Raw genomic sequence first — 3,742 nt, 5'->3', positions numbered from 1 at the left:
GTATTCATGCTCTGATGGATGCATTCAAGAGCAATTTGGGGTTATTAAAATAAAAATGGAGTGGTGAACCTTCCAACAAGTTGCCAGCCTACCAAAATCGGTCCAAGTTTTCTCCATTTGTTGATAATGAATCTCACTGTTATTCCCTTTTAACCCTTTACAGACTGATGCCAATGCCTTTGTTTTTCATCTTTTCTAGAGCTTCTTTCTGGCATGATGTTTTGCTTCATGATACCATTTATCATACTTCACTTTATCAGACACATTCTATTTAAGTGACTTCTTTATTCAAGAGGTCTGGCAGTGGGGTGGCTGTAGCTCAGGTGGTAGAGCAGGTCATCTACTGGTCGGAAGGTTGGTGGTTCGATTCCTGGCTTCCCCTGCATGCCAAATATCTTTGGGCAAGATACTAACCCCAAATTGCTCTCCGATGCGTCCATCGGCGTATGAATGTGTGTGAATGTTAGCTATAAAGCACTTGGAAAAATGTACTGGTGTTAATGGGTGAATGCACAAGTTGTGTAAAGTGCTTTGAGTGCTCAGATGAGTAGAAAAGCGCTATATAAGAACCAGTCCATTTACCATTTAATCAGGCTTTGCCGTGGCTAGTGAAACTGAACTCAGCTTTCCAATTCATATGGTTTGTCAAAGTTAATAAATGGTTCAAAAAGGAGTAATTACTTTTTCACACAGGGCTGTCCCAGTTTGGATATTGTTTTCTCTCAAAGTCATCATTTAAAAATTACATTTTGTATTTACTCAGGTTATCTTTGTCTAAATTTAAAATTTAGTGGCTGGGATTGACTCCAGCCCCACTGGAACCCTGATACGGAAGAGCACAGATGGATGGATGGATGGATGGATGGATGGATGGAAGGATCTTAAACATGTAAATGTGACAAATATGCAAAAAAAAAAAATCAGAAGGGAAAAAATACTTTTTCGCAAAACTTTTTTAGCACACCTATTTTCCTATTTCGCTGTTCAGAGATTTCACAGGATTCCTCAAAGTTCAACAGGTGCCTGTCTCTGCAAGAACCATTCAGCTCAGCAGTCTCACAGACCCACTTGAAAATGGTCACCATTGTCCCATTTAAAGTGTATATGACATCCCATGTAAAGTTTCACACAAGATTCCCTAAGCTCCCTAAGCTTCCCGAGTTGTTTTGCACTGAATGGAACTGGAGCTTCGTCATCTCGTCTCTCTATATACTGAACTGTATATAGCAGAGATGACAATAAAGTTTACTTTGACCATCTTTTTCTCTTATTTAACAAACACTGGTCAATCTGCGATCCTTCTGACGATATATGTCAAATTTAACCCATAAATTCAATGTAGAATGATTTGCAAAGTATATATAATAAAACAAAGTATGAATGTATGTTTAAAAGTGGCTTATTCACTAAAGCCTTAGTCAGTAAGGCTAAAAAAGTGCCATATAAATGTCAGTCTATTAGTAGTACTTCCAACATTCTTGAAAAATAATGGCAGATTATTATATAGTAAAAATTAGTCTTGCATTTGCCTGTATAATAGTTTCGAAATAGTTTCTAAATGCAGTGCCATATGCTGAAGTTTTACTATAATAAAAGACATAACCTGTCCTGTTAAAACCTTTAAAAAATTGAGCTGAACAATGCAACTGGCATTATACTGTGAGTCTGAATTTTATTCCCACCTTCATCTGGTTTTTTCTTCATTCTGTTTAATTTTTTTTGAGAGTACCTATATACCAGCTTCAGGGAGTAGACATGTTTTAAGGCATTGCAACTGTTATTTTGTAGTACCTTCACCATATCTAAAGAGACAAGTTAGATCCTTATCCAGGTTTACTATATCCTCAAAAATATTTGGCTGCTTCATTTCACCAGTGTACTGTACTATTGTGTGTCTGATCCTGTAAACCAGGCAGCCCCTTTCCTTTGTAAAAGATGCAAATGTGTTTTGAAATTTGTACAGTGTACAGAGCTAGACAAAATTCTGCCTAGATGAACTGCATTTGTGTTTATCATGTGCTATTTGGATGGATGTGGAGAGTTTAAAATTTCAGTTAACTCCATTCCACATCTGTGTGGTCAGTGCTATTTTTACTCTTTAACCACTACCTTTAAGATCCACATGAATGCAAAATCAAATTTAATAGGTTTTGGACAGTATTCTGTTTATTCCATTCCAACATATGTTCTTGCTTTTGATAAAAGATGTTTATGGTAATGCACTTTTTGTACATTTTAATTAAATTCTGATATTGTTTTCAGGTTGTCTGGTGGTGGTAGTGGGGTGGGGGTTCCCCCCAAAACAGGCACTTAAAAATCTGCCACCAATCTACAGAAATTATGTACAATAAGTAAAAGAAGTGTATTTTTAAAGAGTCTTTTTAAAACTCAGTTCAGAAAATACAATATTATTTTGCACCATTTCAGCTGTCCTCAATGCTAAAATAAATCCTTACAACACTGTTTACACTTTATCATGTTAAGTACACACAACTAGCATATGCTACTACTTCATAAAGTATCATTCATGTCCTGCTGTTATCCAGAAAGCTTAATGGTAGCCTAAATAATGATACAATGATCTTCAATAGTATATTTAATAATAATAATCCTTATAATTAACATAATTATATATTATAATTATGATAATCATAAGTATGAACTTCAGGAGAATGACAAAATTCATGGTAAAATTATTGAGAATGGCATGAAATTATGTACCTCAATCTCACAAATGGTTAATTGGGCCCATGCCAAGACCAATTTTTGTTACGTGCTAGGACCAATCCTGTTTACGTTATACATGCTTCCCCTAGGCAGTAATTTTAGAAGGGATAGGATACATTTTCAGATGATACCCAACTTTATCTATCCATGAAGGCAGATAGAACTAGTTGAACTGCAGGAATGTCTTAAAGACCGAAAGACCTGGATGACCTTTAATTTTCTGCTTCTAAATTGAGTTAAAAGTGAGGTTACTATGCTCAGCCCTAGAATCTTATACATATGGTGTTTAACCAAATGCTTATTCTGATTTAGTAGTCTGTCATCTGTAGTCTGTTTTTTAACATAACTACTGTATATAATTCACCAGCACCATCTGAAGTAAACACATACACTACCGGTCAAAGGCTTTAGAATTTAGATTTTTTTTCAAGTTATTTATTGCAGTGGTGAACTTCCAGAGGTTTAAAAAAAAAAAGAGAAGAAAGGTAAGGTTACTCAAAACTTTCATATAATGTACATTTCAAGATTTTTCCAAGAAGGCCTTCTTAAAGGAACACAAAATGGGTTAACAATTTAAAGCTGTTCTGGAGCAATGGGGGTTGATCACACCTTGAAAGCTGGTGCTACTAATTCCTACAGGTGTTTCAACTTTTGTGTATTACCTAAAACCCCCTTTGTCTGCATCAAAGCAGTGTTGGAACGCACTGTGGTACCATATCCTTCATGAGCATCAGTTGAACAGTGTTGTACTGCAGAAAGTAGAAAATGGGGAGAAAAAAGCAATTAACAATGGAAGAGAGACAGACCATCATAACATAAAATGTAGGTCTTTCCTACAGAGAAATTGCAAAGAAAGGTGTCAGTGAGTAGAGTTTCCTTCACTATCAAAAGGGCCTCAGAAACTGGGGCAAACTCTGAGAAACTTGTCCTGTCATTCAATTGTGGCTTTGGGTCTGCCAGAGTCTGTCTGTCAGAGTTAACAGCTTGTATGATGGGCTCCCCACATAACAACAGC

The sequence above is a fragment of the Copadichromis virginalis genome, linkage group LG14, assembly GCF_057382275.1.
Source record: "Copadichromis virginalis isolate Kocher_CV1m ecotype Utaka linkage group LG14, C_Virginalis_male_GT1.1, whole genome shotgun sequence".
Classification (NCBI taxonomy): domain Eukaryota; kingdom Metazoa; phylum Chordata; class Actinopteri; order Cichliformes; family Cichlidae; genus Copadichromis; species Copadichromis virginalis.
The sequence above is the reverse complement of the archived record's forward strand: the minus strand, read 5'-3'. Positions refer to the sequence as shown.